The following is an 18,539-nucleotide window of genomic DNA, read 5'->3' on the forward strand; positions in this document are numbered from 1 at the left end:
AAAAAAGGTCGGGCGCGCTGGCTCAAGCCTGTAATCCCAGCACTTTGGGAGGCCGAGGTGGGTGGATCACGAGGTCAAGAGATCGAGATCATCCTGGTCAACATGGTGAAACCCTGTCTCTACTAAAGCTACAAAAAAATTAGCTGGGCATGGTGGCGCGTGCCTGTAGTCCCAGCTACTCAGGAGGCTGAGGCAGGAGAATTGCCTGAACCCAGGAGGCGGAGGTTTTGGTGAGCCGAGATCGCACCATTGCACTCCAGCCTGGGTAACAAGAGCAAAACTCTGTCTCAAAAAAAAAAAAAAAAATTCCAGATTCTCCCCAGACACCGAGGATGGGATCATGGCGCCCCGAACCCTCCTCCTGCTGTTCTTGGGGGCCCTGGCTCTGGCCCTGACCGAGACCTGTGCTGCGATGCCCCGAGTGGGAGAGGGGAGCTGCAGGTGCCGTGGATGGAGCAGGAGGGCCCGGAGTATTGGGACCGGGAAACACTGACCCTCAAGGCCAGGGCACAGACTCACCGAGGGAACCTGGGGACCCTGCTCCGCTACCACAACCAGAGCGATGCCGGGTCTCACACCCTCCAGACGACCTATGGCTGCGACCTGGGGCCTGATGGGTGCCTCCTCCACGGGTATTACCAACATGCCTTTGATGGCAAGGATTACATTGCCCTGAATGAGGACCTGCGCTCTTGGACAGAGACTGACATGACTGTGCAAATCACCCAGCGCAAGTTGGAGGCCACCCATGAGGCGGAGGGGCTCAGGGCCTACCTGGAGGGCACATGCCTGAAGTGGCTCCGCAGATACCTGGCCAAGGGGAAGGAGACATTGTAGCATGCGGATCTCCCAAAGACACATGTCACCCATCATCCTGTCTCTGACCATGAGGCCACCCTGAGATGCTGGGCCCTGGGCTTCTACCCTGCGGAGATCACACTGACCTGGCAGCGGGATGGGGAGGACCAAACTCAGGACACCAAGCTTGTGGAGACCAGGCCAGCAGAGGATGGAAACTTCCAGAAGTGGGCAGCTGTGGTGGTGCCTTCTGGAGAAGAGCAGAGAGGCACGTGCCATGTGCAGCACAAGGGATGGGAGATGGTAGCCCCTCACCCTGAGATGGGAGCCGTCTTCCCAGCCCACCATCCCCATCATGGGCATCATTGCTGACCTGGTTGTCCTTGGAGCTGTGGTCATTGGAGCTGTGGTCACCGCTGTGATCTGGAAGAGGAAGAGCTCAGGTGGAAAAGGAGGGAGCTACTCTCAGGCTGCATGCAGGGACAGTGCGCAGGGCTCTGATGTATCTCTCACGGCTTGTAAAGCCTGAGACAGCTGCCTTGTGTGGGACTGAGATGCAAGATTTCTTCACGCCTCCCCTTTCTGACTTCAAGAGCCTCTGGAATCTCTTTCTGCCAAGGCATCTGAATGTGTCTGCGTCCCTGTTAGCATAATGTGAGGAGGTGGAGAGAAAACCCACCCCATGTCCACTGTGACCCATGTCCCCACGCTGACCTGTATTCCCTCCCTAGTCATCTTTCCTGTTCCAGAGAGGTGGGGCTGAGCATCTCCATCTCTGTCTCAACTTCATGGTGCACTGAGCTGCAACCACTTACTTTCTTACTGAAAATTAGAATTTGAATATAAATTTGTTTTCTCAAATATTTGCCATGAGAGGTTGATGGGTTAATTAAATAAGTCAATTCCTAAAATCTGAGAGAGAAAATAAAGACCTGAGAACCTTCCAAAAAAAAATTCATTTTAAATAACTAAACAACAGGCTAAAAACCATCTCCCTCTTGCAGTTCTGTTGGAGAGTTTCTAGATTCCCTCTTCCACTCCCCAGAAGAGCAAAGGAAGGCTTGGAAGGGTAGAGAGCCTGAAGAATCACCTTCAACTCAGCCATCATCAATCAAATCAAAGGAAACCACAGCACCCACCCCCAGAGCCCTGGCTAGGCAGAGATTTATAAGATCAATTTGGCCTTCCTCAACAAGCAGAACGTGTTGAGTAGATCATTTCTCCTCTGATCAGCCTTTCTCAATTAATCTCCCGCAAGCCTCATACCCTGTTGTGTGAAAGCATTCCTGGCATCAGGAATTGGCTCCGTGCTCTCTCTGAATGGGCCTCGAATGTTGAGTGGGGAGCAGGAGCCTTCACTCTGTCTCAGGACTGTATTGACCTGCTTCCTCCCCTCCGCACCCCCCTCTTTGCCCATCCAGCTTTCAGAACACACCTCAGATCCTACTGCCAGGAGTCCCTTCTGGACTGAAGACATTTTATTCACTTGAACATGAACACCAAGCTACATGCCAGCCATTGGCTGTGGGGATACAACTGTGAAACAGTCCTACTGGTTCTTACCCTTGAAGAGCTCAGGGTCAAATGAGAGACACAGAAATGTAAACAGAGCAAAACAGCCTGGCAAGCACCATTTAACAGAAATATTAAAGGGCTAGGTGCAGTATCTCATGCCTATAATCCCAGCACTTTGGGAGGCTGAGGTGGGCAGATCACCTGAGGTCAGGAGTTCGAGACCAGCCCCTGACCAACATGGAGAAACCCTGTCTCTACTAAAAATACAAGAATTAGCTAGGCATGGTGGCACACGCCTGTAATCCCAGCCACTCAGGAGGCTAAGGCAGGTGAATCTCTTGAACCCAGGAGGCAGGGGTTGCAGTGGGCCGAGATCATGCCATTGCACTCCAACCTGGGCAACAAGCGTGAAACTCGGTCTCAAAAAAAAAAAAAAAGCTCCATTGTACAAAAGTGCTTTCGAGGTCCTGAGAGGCAGTACAAGGGCAGGGGTGTGAAGCCAGAGCACTCAGCATTCCCAGAAAAGCTAAGTCAAGCAGCCAACATAGAAGAAGCAGGAAGCTAAGGGGCATTCCAGGGGAAATCAAGAGGAGCTGCTCCCGAACCAGATTTCTCCACTGCCTGGGCTGCACTCAGATGGAGTGGGTTGCCACGGCCACGGCAGGGCAGAGACCAGATGTTTTCTACTGTAGGACCCACGCAGCACCTGAGCAGCTTCTTCACGACAGTCAAGAATTCTAGATCTCTCCACCCCAAGGGTCTTCAAGGACTATAGTAACTATGCTTTTCTCGTCTCTGGCTTATTTCTGAAAACCTCAGAAGCAAAAAAGTGCCGGGGGCGGGGGGGAGGTGGGCAGGAAGGAAGCATTTCCAGCCCCTGTCAAAGGGATGTGAGGGTTCTGGATGGCAGCCTCCCACCTGCTGGAAGGCTTTGGCAGCTCTGAGGGGCTTGGACCAGAAGAAGGTCAGTAAATTTAAGCTGTATTTGCTCTCAGCTAAACAAGCCTTTTCTGGTTCAAAGGAAAAACACTCAAAAGAAGAGACCCAGAAGACAGACAAGATTTCAAAGTGTTCTCACCAAACAGCTTCCCACTGAGGCCAAAGCGAAGCCCCAAGAACCATGACTCTGTCTCCAGAAGCACCTTCAACCACTCACCTATTAATGTACACAGACACCTGACACCAATGCACTACCTGCAGACACCCACAAAAGCACAGAATCACAGGAATCCATACACAGGAAAGACACAGCCACAGCCCTGACCCAGTTATCTACTGCTGCATAACAAAGCATCCCTAACTTAGTAGCTTAAAACAACAATAATTTATTTAGCAGTTTGGACAAACCTTAGCAGGGAAGAGTTGACTCTGTTCCATACACTGTCAGCTAGGGTGGCCCAACAACAGCAAGATGTTCGCCCTCATGGCTGCCGGTTGGAACCTCAGCTGGTGCTGTCAGCTAGGACACTGACAAGTGGCCTCTCCAAATAGCTGCTTGGCCCCTCACAGCTTGGTGGCTGGTTTCCAAGAATGAGCATCCCAAGAGAACATGGCATAAAAGTATGCGGTATTTTTATGATCTAGCCTCAGAAGTCCCATAGCATCACTTCTGCTGTACTCTATTGGTTGAGTGAGTCACAAAGGTCAGTCTACATTCAAGGAGAAAGAGAACCCACCTCTCATTGAGAGGAGTATTAATATCCTGTTGTAAAGAGAACATGTGGAATGGGCTGTATCCTGGCAGACACTTCTGGAAAATACAGTTTGCCACAGCCCTGGCATACACACTTACACGCATGAGCACAGCTTACATATTCAGACTCATACAACACACAGACATGTTTATACATATAAATTAAAACATTCTGCATTCACTTACATGAACATTCTCACACAAAGATATGCACATTGCTACAGATATATCATTTACATAATTATACAACTAGATATGTATAATCAGACGTGCCAACATACACATATAGAGTAGCCTTGAAAACTCTTAAGAGACCCTAAAGAAATCAGGCTGGGCTGGGCACAGTGGCTGACACTTGTAATCTCAGCACTTTGGAGGCTGAAGCGAGTGGATCACAAAATCAGGAATTCGAGACCAGCCTGGTCAACATGGTGAAACCCTGTTTCTACTAAAAATATAAAAATTAGCCAGGTGTGGTGGCATATGCCTGTAGTCACAGCTACTTGGGAGGCTGAGGCAGGAGAATCGCTTGAACCTGGGAGGCAGAGGTTGCAGTGAGCCGAGATCATGCCATTGCACTCCAGCCTGAGTGACAAAGTGAGGCTCCGTCTCAAAAATAAAGAAAGAAATCAGGCTGGAAGGCTGGGCACAGTGGCTCATGCCTGTAATCCTAGCACTTTGGGAGGCCAAGGTGGGTGGATCACTTGAGGTTGGGAGTTCAAGACCAGCCCGACCAACATGGAGAAACCCTGTCTCTACTAAAAATACAAAATTACCTGGGTGTCGTGAGGCATGCCTGTAATCCTAGCTACTCGGGAGGCTGAGGCAGGAAAATTGCTTGAGCCCGGGAGGCAGAGGTTGCTGTGAGCTGAGATCTCGCCATGGCACTCCAGCCTGGGCAACAAGAGCGAAACTCCATCTCAAAAAAAACAAAAAAGAAATCAGGCTAGAAAAGATTAAGTATGTATCAGCTGTCCCCTGCCCCTCCTCCCATTTTTCTACCAAGAATTCATACCTACAAAAGTATGAGTGTGAAATGCAGAATTTACCAAAGGTATCATAGGGATGATGGAGGAGGGTAATACCACACTCCCCAAGCAAACAACTTGAAAGCCCATAAGAGCAGTCCTCTCCCCTCAAGTCCCTCTCCCGCCCCATATTGCCTCCATGGATCACTTTTTACCTCCTCTTTCCCTTGCACTGCACCCATTCAGCCAGTTTACATTTCCCTCTTCTGAATTCTCCCTCAAGCTTCCAAATTCTTTACCCCTTTATTATATAGAGCAGTTCAGATTTGCTTAGACCCATGATAAAGGGTTAATGTAAAGACAGACATCAGATGTAAAGGAGGCGACTCTCCCTCTCATGGGCCACTTGTTCTCTTACTGTTGTCATCTGCATCACACCAAGATGTCTGACTGGCCAAGAGGAATTCACTCTATATTCCAAATTTGGGCTGAGGCAGGTTGTCTGGTGACATAGTTTGGATATTTGTCCCCACCTAAATCTCATGTTGCAATGTAATCCCCTGTGTTGGAGGTGGGGCCTGGTGTCAGTGTTTGGGTCACGGGGGCAGATCTCCCATGGCTTGGTGCTGTCCTCACCATAGTGAGTGAATTCTCACGAGATCTGAGTGTTTAAGAGTGTAGCACCTCCCCCGACCTTGCTCTTGCTTTTGCCATGTGGCGTGCCTGTTCCTGCCTCACCTTCCTCCATGAGGAAAAGCTGCCTGAGGTCTCCCCGGAAGCTGAGCAGATGCCAGTGCCATGCTTGTACAGCCTGCAGAACAGTGAGCCAATTAAATCCCTTTCCTTTAAAGTTACCCAATCTCAGGTATTTCTTTATAGCAATGCAAGAAGGCCTTAATACAACTAGAATTGTTCATCGCAGTCTTCACCACCACCCCCCTCGCCCCTGCCCAACCTGGAAGAGTCCTATAAACCAAGCCATTGCAGGGCTGTTGTAGGACAGCCTATGTGGACCGCCATTCCTGGTCCAGTCTACACCTACCCCAACACAAGAGCCAGTGCTGTTTCCTCAGCCAGGGAGCTGCAGAAGGGATGGTTGGTATCTGCTGTAAGAAAATCCTGAGCATGGTGAGTGCAGTAACTGACCACAGCAGCACAGTCCTTGGTGAGCAAGCCAATGATGGGAGAACCCTTCTCTCTGCTGACACTGTCTCTAGCAAAGGTTCCCCCACGCCAGAGCTCTGGGACACGTGGAGAATAAAGATTGCTGTGCAGCCTGTCTCAGAACATTAGAAAATTGAAGCCAATATAATTGTCCGCAGAGAACCTGAATTTGGAATTCTGTAGCAGTTAAGACAACTTTGAAATCAGACAGGGCCAAGTCCTTACTGCCTCTCACTAGCTAAGCAAGTCACTCAACTCTAACCAGCCTTAGAGACTAGCTTTCTCATCTTTAAAATGGAGATGATACTAGTACTTACCTCAACCATTGTTGTGATAATATGAGATAATAACAAGTAAAGCATTCATCTCAACCAATGAGATAATAACAAGTAAAGCATTCAGCCTAGTGCCTGGCACACAGGAAGTTCTGAATATATCTTAGCTATTTTTTTATTTCTTATTTTTTGAGACAGAATTTCGCTCTTGTGGCCCAGGCTGGAGTGCAATGGTGCAATCTCGGCTCACTGCAACCTCTACTTCCCAGGTTCAAGTGATTCTCCTGCTCAGCCTCCCAAATAGCTGGTATTACAGGCATGCGCCACCACGCCTGGCTAATTTTTGGTATTTAGTAGAGACAAGGTTTCACCATGTTGGTCAGGCTGGTCTCAAACTCCTGACCTCAGGTGACTCACCCGCCTTGGCCTCCCAGAGTGCTGGAGTTACTGGCGGGAGTCACCGCACCCAGACTATCTTAGCTATTATTAGTACTACTCTTTTCTATGCCCATTGGCTACACAGACATTGTACTAGAAGCTGGGCAAAGTTAAATCACACACGTATGGGTACTTACAAACTCACACAGGGGATTCTACTTAATTCCCTACTTAACATTCCAAACAATTACCTCACTCTCAGACCTACACACACATTATACATCATGCCCAGTTTATATGGATGCTTTCATGAAAAGGTTGAAAGAAGAGGTATTATTCAGGTAGACAAACTCTCCCTCCAGTTAAAAATGAGACACATCGGAAATGAGACACACCAGTATGGGAATGTTGCTGGACCAGAGAATTTTGGGGACTTTTCTGGGGAAAGGATTACTGCATCCCCTGAGCTGGAGGAGGATGACAAGTTGAATGTGGTTTCTCTCAGAAGCATCTTTATTACTCCACATACTGGTGCACACAACAGGCTGACTCAGGCAACAAGAGGTTGGCCACATGCAACTACTAATCATTCTTATTTGTTTAGCTATTGCGGCTTCCCATTTCCCCGTGGCCTCTGCAGAGATGCCCAGGGTGAGAGGCATTAGCTCCAAGATCATTATGGAATTATGAGACCCATCGAACTATCATTAGAGCCACTGTTGGGAAGTAAATATTCCTCAGCTAGGACTGGGTTGCATAGCCATAGGAATCCAGCTTCATTCTCCTAACACCTGCTCCTCAGGAACTGGTAGGGGTAAGAGCTGGGGACTGGAGCGAGGTTGAGGGGACCTTCTCCAGAGCAGGGGATCTAAGGACCATGGCGTTGTCCACACCTCACCCTGGGCTACAAGGCCAATAATAACCTAATGTTAAACAGAACAGGCTGGGCGCGGTGGCTCAAGCCTGTAATCCCAGCACTTTGGGAGGCTGAGGCAGGTGGATCACGAGGTCAAGAGATCGAGACCATCCTGGTCAACATGGTGAAACCCCGTCTCTACTGAAAATACAAAAAATTAGCTGGGCATGGTGGCGCACTCCTGTAATCCCAGCTACTCAGGAGGCTGAGGCAGGAGAATTGCCTGAACCCAGGAGGCGGAGGTTGCGGTGAGCCGAGATCGTGCCATTGCACTCCAGCCTGGGTAACAAGAGTGAGACTCTGTCTCAAAAAAAAAAAAAACAGAACATTATAGTTCATAAAGTTTGCTCATATTCCTTATGCTATTTAATTCTCACAGGAATCCCGTGAGATTTTATTGCCCCTCATTAACCAAAAAGGAAACTGAAGTTCAAATGCGCTGAGAGATGCAGCATACCCCTGGACCCTTGACAGCCCCAAATTGGAATGTGTGGACTGAAGTGCTCCCTAAGGGTCCAGGAAGCCCTCAGCCTTGATTTAGCTCCAAATCTAATACCTTCATATTACAAATAGGTCAGATTCCACCTGCCAGAGTGTGTCCATTAGTTAACAGATTTATTGAGTTCATGTGCTGCGTGCTACGTACTGGGAATATAATCGTGAGTGAAGAGACTGTTAAAGATGGCCTCCAATTCTTTGCCACTCCCGTCCTCAGGAGGCGAGGCATCTTTTGTCACCCTTTGAATCTAGGCTGGCCTGTGACTGCTTTACCCAATAGAGTACAGAAGAGGTGATGCTATCCAGTCATGAGCCTAGTCTTTTCTTTTTTTAGACAGGGAGTCTTGCTGTGTCGCCCAGGCTGGAGTAAAATGGAGTGATCTCGGCTCACTGCAACCTCCACTTCCCAGGTTCAAGCAATTCTTCTGCCTCAACCTCCTGAGTAGCTGGGATGTAGTAGGTGTGCACCACCGTGCCCAGCTAATTTTTGTATTTTTAGTAGAGACGGATTTTCACTATGTTGGCCAGGCTGGTTTCAAACTCCTGACCTCAAGTGATCTGCCCACCTTGGCCTCCCAAAATGCTAGAATTACAGGTATAAGCCACCGCACCTGGCAATCAGCCTAGTCTTTAAGAGCTTCCACTTTGGTCCCCTTGGATCCCTTAGCCACTCTATAATAACTCCAACCACCTTGACAGAGTGTGGAAAGGGAGAGGGGCCTGGCTGAGAGCAGCTTTCCAGTCTCCTGCTAAAGCACCAGACATGTGAGTGAAGCCTTCTTAGATCTTCCAAACCACACCACTCTGTAGATGGTGTGCCATGGAGAGGTCCCAGTCAATATCACATAGGACAGAAGAACTTCCTAGCCAAACCCTTCCTCAATTCCTGACCCACAAAATCATGACATACAACAAAATGGTTGCTTCAGTCCATGGGTTGACAAACTTTTCCTATAAAAGAACAGCTAGGCTGGGTATGGTGGCTCATGCTTGTAATCTCAGCACTTTGTGAGGCCAAGGTGGGCAGATCACCTGAGGTCAGGAGTTCAAGCCCACCTTGGCCAACATGGTGAAACCCTTGGCTCTACTAAAAATAAAAAAATTACCTGGATATGGTGGCACACACCTATAATTACAGCTACTCGGGAGGCTGACACAGGAGAATTGCCTGAAATGGGAAGGCAGAGGTTGCAGTGAGCCGAGATTACGCTACTGAACTCAAGCCTGGGTGACAGAGCAAGACTCTGTCTCATAAATAAATAAATAAATAAAAATAAAAGACCAGATAGTTTTTATGGGCCACATACCATCTCTGTCACATATTGTTCTTGTTTTTTCTTGCATTGTTTTTTTTTTTTTTACAACCCCTTAAAAAAGTTTTTTAAAAAAATTCTTAATTTGCCAGCTATACAAAAAAAAGACCACGAGCCGGGCACAGTGGCTCATGCCTGTAATCCCAGAACTTTGGGAGGCCAAGGCAGTTGGATCACTTGAGATCAGGAGTTCAAGACCAGCTTGGCCAACATGGTGAAACCCCTGGCTACTTAAAATACAAAAATTTAGCCAGGTATGGTGGTGCACTCCTGTAATTCCAGCTACTCTGGAGACAGAGGCAGGAAAATCACTCGGACCCAGGAGGGAGAAGTTACAGTGAGCCGAGATCACACCACTGCACTGAAACCTGGGCAATAGAGTAAGACTTCGTCTCAAAAAACAAAAACAGACTGTGGGCTAGATCTAGTACATGGGTCCTATTTCATCAACTTGTTTTAATCCATAAAGGTATTGGGTAGTTTATAACCTAGCAATAGCTAGCCTGAACAGTTCCTTCTTTCAGGAAGCTAAAATTCTGCATATAACACAGGCATAAAACAAAAAATAAATAATAATTAGTAGTTAATCAAATTACTACACATAAAGGAGATAAGCCAGGCACTGTGGGACTTAATGTCATTGGGGGCTCCAGGAAAGGCTTCCCCCAGAATCCAACACTTACAGGTGAGACTTGAAGGATCACTTGAAGTTTGCAGATTAAGAAAAGGAGAGAAAAATACAGCAGCTCAGCCATTTTGGCCCAATGTGGAAACTTCTGAAAGCAATGCTTGCTCCAGAGCTGTCTACTGGATTGACCAAGAGCCTGAATCACATTTGAGTTATTCCTCTGCCCAATTCTGCTTCTGCTTCCTTCTTTTTACAGGTGTTGTTCCACAATAAACATCTTGAACCCTAAACTGTCTCAGTACCTGCCTCCAGAGAACCCAACCTGTGATGCTGGCAAAAAACAAAAAGAGAATTTTTTTTTAATTATTATTTTTTGAAGCAGAGTCTTACTCTGTGTCGCCCAGGCTGGAGTACAGTGGCGGGATCTCAGCTCACTGTAGCCTCCACCTCCTGGGTTCAAGCAATTCCCCTGCCTCAGCCTCCTGAGTAGCTGGGATTACAGGCATGCAGCCCCATGCCCAACTAATTTTGTATTTTTAGTGAGAAGAAATGGTGTTTCGCCAGGTTAGCCAGGCGGGTCTTGAGTTCCTGACCTCAAGTGATCCGCCCACCTTCACCTCCCAAAGTGCCAGGATTATAGGCTGAGCCACCACACCTGGCCAAAAAGAGAATTTATTGACTCATGCACAGTCATGCATTGCTTAGTGACTGGAATACATTCTGAGAAATGTGTCTTTAGGCAATTTTGTCTGTGCAAACATCATAGAGTCTATTTACACAAACCTAGATGGTATAGCCCAGGGGTCTTCAGCCACTCCATGGCCTGTTAGAAACCGGGCCTTACAGGAGAATCACTTGACCCGGGAAGAGGAGGTTGTAGTGAGCCCAGATTGCTCCACTGCACTCCAGCCTGGCAGCAGAACAAGACTCCGTTGAACAAAAAAAGAAACTGAGAAGGGGGGAAGGGGGAAGGGGAAGAAGGAGAAGAAGAAGTAGGGAGGGAGGAAGAGAGGAAGGAAGGAAGGAAGGAAGGGAGGAAGGAAGGAAAGAAGGAGGGAAGGAAGAAGGGAAGGAAAGAAAGAGAAGAAAAAAAAGAAACCAGAGAGAGAAAAGAAACCTCCCCTCCCCACAGCGGGCCTCACAGCAGGAGGTAAGCAGCAGGCTAGCAAGCAAAGCTTCATCCGTATTTATAGCCCCTCCCCATTTTTCATATTACTGCCTCAGCTCCGCCTCCTGTCAGATCAGCTGCGGCATTAGATTCTCACAGGAGCATGAACCATATTGTAAACTGTGCATGCAAGGGATCTAGGTTGTGTGCTCCTGATAAGCACTAACTAATGCCTGATGATCTGAAGGGGAACAGTTTCATCCTGAAAGCATCACTACCCCCACCCCACCCCCACATCCATGGAAAAATTGTCTTTCCTGAAACCATCCGTGGTGCCAAAAAGGTTGGGGACCACTGGTATAGCCTACTACACACCTGGACTGTATAGTATAGTCTATGCTAGGCTACAAACCTGTACAGCGTGTTGCTATACTGATTACTGTAGGCAATTATAACACAATGGTATTTGTGTATCTAAACATATCTAAACTGAGGGCCGGGCAAGGTGGTTCATACCTGTAATCCCAGCACTTTGGAAGGCCAAGGTGGGTGGATCACCTGAGGTCAGGAACTCTAGACCAGCCTGGCCAACATGGCCCATCTCTACTAAAAATACAAAATTAGCCAGGCATGGTGGCACATGCCTGTAATTCCAGTTACTCAGGAGACTGAGGCAGGAAAATCGCTTGAGCCCAGAGGCAGAAATTGCAGTGAGCCAAGATTGTGCCATTGCACTCCAGCCTGGATAACAGAGTGAGAATCCATCTCAAAAACATAAAATAAATAAAAATACAAAAATTAGCCAGGTGTGGTGGTGCACACCTGTAATTCCAGCTACTCAGGAGACTGAGGCACAAGAATTACTTGAACCCAGGAGGCAGATGTTGCAGTGAGCTGAGATCATGCCACTGCACTCCATACTTGGTACGGAGTGAGACTCTATCTCAAAAGAAAAATTAAAAATTAAACATATCACTGGGCGCTGTGGCTCACGCCTGTAATCCCAGCTCTTAGGGTGGCAGAGGTGGGAGGATAGCTTGAGCCCAGGAGTTCAAGACCTGCCTGGGCAATATAGCGAGACCTTGTTCTCCGCAAAAGGGAAAAAAACAAAAAGACAAAAAAATAAATAAGCATAAAAATTAAACATATCTAAACATAGAAAAGGTACAATAAAACTATGGTAGGATAGTCTTATGGGCTGACCGTCGCATATTCAATCCATTATTGACCAAAACATTATTACATGGTGGATGACTGTAATTGAGAAGTCCACAGCTTCAAGCACAGGTGGATTGGGAGCTCCACCTTAGCATGATACACAGACTTTCAGTTCTAAAACCAGGAAAGTCCCTGGCAAACTAAGACAATTAATTATTCTAGCTCCAGTGTGTAAACAGGTCTTGGCATCTCCATTTCTTGGTGTCTCCATTTCTTGGCTCTGCTTTCAGCTGAGTTGGATAAATCAGTCTCTGGATCTACACATAGCAAGACAGGGCAGCAGCTCCAGACCCTGTATTCTCTCAAGTTAGAGTTCTGAAAGAAAGGAACTAGTTTGCCTCCCTCATGACTCTGAAGAATTAGAGCAGGTCTTACTAGCTCTTGTTGGTCTACTTAAGACATGTGTCCACTGTTTTATCTGGTTTAGTTTTCAAATTGAGATATAATTCACATTTCCATAGCTGGCAGATCACTTGAACCCAGGAGTTTGAGACCAGCCTGAACAACATGAGAAACCCCATCTCTATAAAAAATACAAAAACTAGCTGAGCATGGTGATGAGTGCCTATGGTCCCAGCTACTCCAGAGACTGAGCCTGGCAGTTAGCCACTGTACTCCAATCTGGGCAACAGAGCCGACCCTGTCTCAAAAAAAAAAAAAAAAAAGAAAGAAATCCTATACTCAGTAACAGTCACTACCTATTCCCCTCCCTCTGGTGCCTGGCAACCACTAATCTTCTGTCTCCATAGGTTTGCCTATTCTAGATATTTTATATAAATGGAATTATATAACATATGGCCTTTGTGTCTGTCTTCTTTCACTTAGCATAATGTTTTCAAGGTTCATCCATGTTGAAACATGGATCAGTACTTTATTCCTTTTTATTGCTAAATAATATCCCATTGTATCAATATAAAAAGTTGTACATGACTGTTCATAGCAGCATTCTGCTGCCAAGTGGTAGACAGTTGGGTTGCTTCCACTTTTTGACTATTATGAATAATGCTGCTATGAGCATTCTTATACACTTGACCCTTGAACAACACAAGTTTGAATTGCAAGGGTCCAATTATATGCAGATTTTTTAAACCAAATGCAAATTGAAAATACGCTATTCACAGGATGTGAAACCTGAGTACATGGAGGGCTGACTTTTTGTATACTCAGGCTCTGCAGAGCCAACTGCAGGACTTGAGTTTGCGTGGATTTTGGTGTACTGGGGCATCTGGAACCAATCCTCTGCATACACTGAGGTTTGATCGTACCATTTTACCTAGAAGTGGAATTGCTGGGTCATATGGTAACTCTATGTCCCTATTCTTGAATCAATCACTGTGGCCTGAGAATAGAATGGTATGAATGATTTAAACCCAAGTCACATGTTCTTTTTTTAATTTAAAAAAAAAGGCAGGGTCTCGCTTTGTTACCCAGGCTGGAGTGCAGTGGCGGAATCTTGGCTCACTGCAACCTCTGCCTCCCAGGTTCAAGCGATTCTCCTGCCTCAGCCACCTGAATAGCTAGGATTACAGAGGTGTGCCACCACACCCAGCAAATTTTTGTATATTTAGTAGAGATAAGGTTTTGCTGTGTTGGTCAGGCTGGTCTCGAACTGCTGGCCTCAAGTGATCCACCTGCCCCAGCCTCCTAAAGTGCTAGAATTACAGGCGTAAGCCACAGCACCCAGCTTGAGCTGCATGTTCTACTCCTCATGCTGAGGATGGAGTTAGTTTCATTAGAACCACATGGAATGAGAAGAAAATGATGGTTCACCAGGAAGAAATGGGGTACGGTTATCAGACGGAGAATGAAAGGAACCTAGGCAGCAAATCTACAGATGGTCATTGCAAATAGCTACATTTATTGAATGCTCAGTATGACCCAGCACTGTGTTAAGTACATGTATTATCTCATCTAACATTTACAACAAACTCATAAGGATTCTATTATTCTGTTACTCCCCTACAGATGCAGAAACTGAGCTCAGAAAAGTTGAATAAGCTGCCCAAGTTTATATAGCTGAAAATTGAGTGTTGAACCTAGGTCTGATTGCAAAGTGTCAGAGAAAAACAGATCTTGAGTTAGGTTAAAATATACCTGCTTTAGCTGGGCATGTTGGCACACGTCTGTAATCCCAGCTACTTGGGAGATTGAGGCAGGAGAATCGCTTGAACCCGGGAGGCAGAGGTTGTAAAGAGCCAAGATCGCACCACTGCACTCCAGCCTGGGTGACAGAGCGAGACTCCACCTCAAAAATAAATAAATAAATAAATAATTTAAATATATATGTGTGTGTGTGTGTGTGTGTGTGTGTGTGTGTGTGTGTGTATACACCTGCTAAAGCCTCTTTTACATCATTTGCCCAATATTTTTTTTTTTCTTTTGAGACGGAGTTTTACTCATGTTACCCAGGCTGGAGTGCAATGGCGCGATCTCGGCTCACCGCAACCTCCGCCTCTTGGGTTCAGGCAATTCTCCTGCCTCAGCCTCCTGAGTAGCTGGGATTACAGGCACGCACCACCATGCCCAGCTAATTTTTTGTATTTTTGGTAGAGACGGGGTTTCACCATGTTGAGCAGGATGGTCTCGATCTCTTGACCTCGTGATCCACCTGCCTCGGCCTCCCAAAGTGCTAGGATTACAGGCTTGAGCCACCGCGCCCGGCCTATTTGCCCAATATTTTTATAATCATTTGGAAGGAGTCTGTGTAACTAAAAATTTCCTTTCACACCAAGGACAAGGAAGAACAGGTTTTTATCATGAAAGAAATCATAGTTGACATTTTTTCCCTTTAGATTTCCAAGTAAGCTTCCCAATTTTGTCAGATATCACATTATTGGCATTGAGATTAAGCAGCTATATTTCTCAGAAAGTCTCCATGCTTTTTGTCACCACTCATCTTTTCCTAACAGGCCTAGAAATTCAGCTAAATTCTGCTTGCCATGAGCTTAGGAAGTACAGAACTCCACACCATGCTCATAACCTCCTCCAGATAAGATTTACATGAGCTCTTCTGTAGTCCTCATGATGAGGACCTGGGGCCAGGGATCTCTGACTCCCTACTCTATTCTTGTGGACCAGAGCCCCAGTGGTGTGAGATGGGTGTGACAGAAGATGTGAGGCAGCAAAAGAGTTGAAGAATATAAGAAGTTGCATTTCAGATGGGCAAGGTGGCTCATGCCTGTAATCCCAGCACTTTGGGAGGCCAAGGCAGGAGGATCACAAGGTCAAGAGATTGAGACCATCCTGGCCAACATGGTGAAACCCTGGCTCTACTAAAAACACACAAATTAGCTGAGCATGGTGGCATGTGCCTGTAGTCCCAGCTACTGGGGAGGCTGAGGCAGGAGAATCGCTTGAACCTGGGAGGCAGAGGTTGCAGTGAGCCAAGTTTGCACCACTGCACTCTAGCCTCGCAAAAGAGTGAGCTTCCGTCTAAAAAAAAAAAAGAAGTTACATTTTATTGCCACCACCCGCCACCAATTCTGAAATTTCAGTCCTTGGAGTATCATAGCAGAATAACCTCATATTAAACTGTGTACTATATTAAGCTTCATACTAAGCTGCAGGCTTACAGCACCACACTGACTCTTCCTTGAGAGACCCCATTCCACCACCCCCTCCTCCCTAGTACACAGACATCTCCATCAAAGCAACTTGCATCCCAAGACCTTGAAAGATTTACTGCCAGTACTGCAGACAAATTAGTGAATACCCGGCAGTCGATTCCAAAGACAGGATGCTCATTTGCATGAGGAGTTGCATGTCATTTGCATTATATTTGCAATTCATTTGCATATCACGTCTGCCCTGTCAAAATGTACATAAATGCTTTATACTTTCACTTTTTTTATTTTCTAAAGAGGACTACGCCCCCACATCCTGCCCAGACTGTCTGGGAAAATTACTGGTTGAGTATTCCCAGCTTGATTGTAAAGAGCCTCACGTGCCATGCTGAGATTTCAAACTGTGGAAGAGCCCCAAGGATGTCAGAACCTAGCTTGAGAAACTTCATTCATTCATTTATTCAACACATCTTTATTGAACGCTTATGATGTGCACTGTTGTTCTAGGTACTGCAGATATATCTGTGAACAATGAGATGAAAATCATTACAGCATTAAAAGTTAAATGCTGTCATTTCAGACAATCACTTGGCACCAACCCAATCAATAAATACAAGTGCAAAACAAGGCACTAAAATCTCCTGAAAGTGCTTGGTTATAAGGTCATCTGAGTGTTACAGACTATGCTTATGTTGTTATTATTATTTTGTTAAGATTAATCCTGGCCGGGCATAGTGACTCACTGTAATCCCAGCACTTTGGGAGGCTGAAGTGGGAAGATTATTTGGGCTCAGAAGTTCGAGACCAGCCTGGGCAATATGGCAAAACCCCGTCTCTACAACAAATACAAAAATTAACCAGGTGTGATGGCTTGTGCCTATAGTCCCGGTCCCAGCTACTCTGGAGGGTGAAGCAGGAGGATCACTCGAGCAGGGGAGGTCAAGGCTGCCATGAACCATGATCCTGCCACTGCATTCCAGCCTGGGCAACAGAGCGAGACCCTGTCTCAAAAACAAAACAAAAGATTAATCCTGAAATTAAACAAATACTAAGCTGCTTATTTTTTTTCTTTTCTTTTTTTTAAAAATAGAGACAGGGTCTCACTATGTTGTCCAGGCTGGTGTCAAACTCCTAGGCTCAAGTGATCCTCCCATCTCAGCCTCCCAAAGCGTTAGGATTACAGGCATGAGCCACCATGTCCAGCCAGTAAACTTCTTTTTTTTTTTTTTTAAGACATCCATACATATTCTGCTTATGTAAGTAAACTTCTTAAAGTATACTCAAGACACCTGAGAATGTGTCCCCAGGGATCCATGAACACCAAGTTTGGGAAACACCAGTTAGGGAGCCATTAAACGATTTACATAGGGAAGTGGTCTGGGTTTACATCTTAGATCACTCTGCAGCCATGTGGAGGGGACATTGGAAGGGGCAGAAGGCCAGAGGCAGATAGATCAGTAAAATATTTCAATAATCTAGGTGTGACTCAGATGTGGGACTGTCCACATTGCCAGCCTCATGAATCCTGTGGCCCCTTCACTGATGTCCATCTGAAATTGGGTCACACCACACACTGGGCGGCTTCAGAAGTTTTCAGTGAAAATTCATAGTCATGTGGGAGTCATAACATGCAATGTTTCACTTGAAAATTCAGCTTTGTGGTAGGCCTGGTGGCTGATGCCTGTAATCCCAGCACTTTGGGAGGCTGAGGCAGGTGGATCATTTGAGTTCGAGACCAATCTGGCCAACATGATGAAAACCTGTCTCTACTAAAAATACAAAAATTAGTCTGGGTGTGGTGGTGGGCACCTATAATCCCAGCTACTTGGGAGGCTGAGGCAGGAGAATCGCTTGAACCTGGGAGGCAGAGATTGCAGTGAGCCGAAATTGTGCCATTACACTCCAGCCTGGCCAACAAGAGTGAAACTCCGTATGCAAAAGAAAGAAAATTCAGCTTTGGGCATGTCTCTCCAAATTCTCACATGGTTACTAGTCCTTCTCAGTTCTTCCATCACCCAGCTCTCAACTGACTCTAGTCTCTTCCAGTTTCTCTTTTCTTGATCTCTTAAACCCTGGGACTCCAAATTCATCATCCCTTTATTTTGTGGAGCAATTGAGCTTCTATTCCTAAATCTCAGGATGTGCAGAAAACAAAGGGCCCTTCGGTTCCAAGATGTACCCTATGGGAGGTTACAAATAACTTTTTAAAGTCTGTCCTTAAGAAAAAGCTGGTAAGGTCCTTATCAAGAGCAAAGCTCTGTAATGGAGACAACAGATTGAGACATGGGAGATGGAGAATGAGAACATAGCAGGGAAGACCAGCCCATGGCCAAACACAAGAGTTCAAGGGGCGGGTCACTAACAGTTCTCATTAGGTCTCAGAAACATGGTTAGTATGGATTGCCTGGTTTAGATGCTCAGAGGTGCCCAGATAGGGTCTGGTTCAAAACCCAGGGTGATACCAACATATAAAGAGGAGAAGGGTAGTGAAGGGGAGCCCAAGG

General features: G+C 46.4%; 1 pseudogene across 1 annotated transcript; it reads left to right on the forward strand.

Moving 5' to 3' along the window:
- Positions 1-340: 340 nt before the first annotated feature.
- LOC116531642 lies at positions 341-1,752 on the forward strand (annotated as a pseudogene). The gene has a single exon (XR_004260502.1). The product of XR_004260502.1 is annotated as a class I histocompatibility antigen, Gogo-B*0103 alpha chain-like (transcript).
- The last annotated feature ends 16,787 nt before the right edge of the window (positions 1,753-18,539 follow it).

This window comes from Sapajus apella, unplaced genomic scaffold (assembly GCF_009761245.1).
Source record: "Sapajus apella isolate SASKATOON/1434 unplaced genomic scaffold, GSC_monkey_1.0 scaffold71, whole genome shotgun sequence".
Classification (NCBI taxonomy): Eukaryota; Metazoa; Chordata; class Mammalia; order Primates; family Cebidae; genus Sapajus; species Sapajus apella.